Genomic DNA, 1,890 nt, shown 5'->3' with positions numbered 1-1,890 from the left:
ACTGAAGAAGTTTGCCTTGAAATGCAACAGAACGTGCTCTCATGATACGAAAGGAATGTAAGACATGGGAAACGAGGCCACGCTATGCTGCACTTTTCTCTTCCGATTGTCCATTCTTTGCCGCCACCAGTGCGTCATTTCTCACATACCCAGTCCTCTTGCAAAAATTTACATTTAGTCAAATATACAAATTTTGCCTTTAGGATAATCGTAAGGCACTTCACACAATCATGCAAAAGGTACTGATTATAACCTATGCAAATAAATGTGAAAACGACATTCTAAATAAAAGGACCAGTAATTATGAGTTTAACAGAAGACACGCAGGTCATGGTGTGGAATCAGTTAGAAGAAATCTACAACTTTACATAAAGCACAAGCAGTGAAAACAAAATTAGGGAGTTGAATTTAATTTTTTAGCCCAAAACAAGCATCTACTTTATTTACCCAGCACTTAGGGCACAATGAGCATCCAAAAACCTTTGCAGCAGTCAGTTCTTGCGCGCTATTCTCAGTAAAAAATGCTTGGTCAGACAAACTATCGGAACAAATGGTGCTTTGACATAATCTGCATAAACACATTATCTACGGGATTCGAGGAGGGAAATGGGGAGTTCCACCTGAATGCTGCCATGATTGTCAAAGAAAATACTAAAGTAAGGGATAGTACCCGTCGTACTCAACTCTCCGTTACCACTCTATAAATAGCACTTTGGATGGCTGCTAAAATTTTTGGCTCATTCTTGTGGCATGCAGTAGGGCACGAATACTACTTTGAATCTGTGGAGAGCAGGTGATTTTAGTTTGGCAGAAAGTGCTGAAAAATAAGTTGGGACGCATGCTATTAAGGGCTAGCCAAATGAGATAATACCTATCGGATAGAGCCCATCGGTTTTACAATTCATTGCAATGACGACTGTTTTTTGAACTGGCATAATGCAAAGTCTGCCTTGATTGCGTATTTTCAAGTGCCCGAAACGAGTGCCTAATGTAGTCCGCCTGAGTCCGGGTCCAAGCTGGAGTCCGAGCCTGCGGCCGAACCAGAGCATGAAACATTAATTTAATTTTACATGATGAGAGTAACAAATTTTCAAGGATAGTTCGTGCTTCGAGTGGCCATAATTTTACCCGCAGTTGCCCATCTACATTTCATATTAGCCAATCTTTAGGGTGAGCGGCATAGAGTATTAACTCAGCTTTCGCTTCTTCAAAACGATTACAAATTACCAATAAATTAAATTTACATGAGAAAAAGCTAGATTTCCCAATTCCTATACTAAAAAGATAAGATGCCTCCTCCAAGTCTATAAAATCGTCGACAAGACATGTTGTTCAGTGACGACACCACACTGCAACAGGAGACATCACGCTACACGTGACACCGATCGATATACAGACATGTCAGGTGATGCGAGGAATTGATTTACGCAACCGACCGCTAGACATACTGAACAACGCCTTCCAATGGTTTCTACTACTTCTGGTACTTCTGTACATTGTCGTCATTCCTACCAACTAGTTCATCTTCAACGCGCCCCTGTCGCTCTGCTTCGACCTCGCCATCGGTCTACTTTTCGTCCCCCGCTTCCATCTCCTTTTTTCCCCTCTCCATTTCCTTGTCACTCCCATCCTCGCGATCCACCATTTCAGAGGCGTCAGAAGATAAAAACGAGTAGAACAGATGAAAGTCACAGTAATTAGGGTAAGTTATGCTACCGCATTCTCCTTCTCCTTCATCTGCCACCTTTACTCTTCCTGCTATTCCTCCCCATATATGCCCATTCAACATTTTAATATTGGCTAAACTTTTAGTCCGGTCATTTCGACTTGTGTAGGGACAATTATGAGGAGCCAGTTCATGCGCATTATCTGGTAGACATGCATATTTCC

This window comes from Echinococcus granulosus (genome assembly GCF_000524195.1).
Source record: "Echinococcus granulosus chromosome Unknown EG_S00302, whole genome shotgun sequence".
In the NCBI taxonomy this organism is placed as follows: Eukaryota; Metazoa; Platyhelminthes; class Cestoda; order Cyclophyllidea; family Taeniidae; genus Echinococcus; species Echinococcus granulosus.
Note: the sequence above shows the minus strand (reverse complement) of the source record.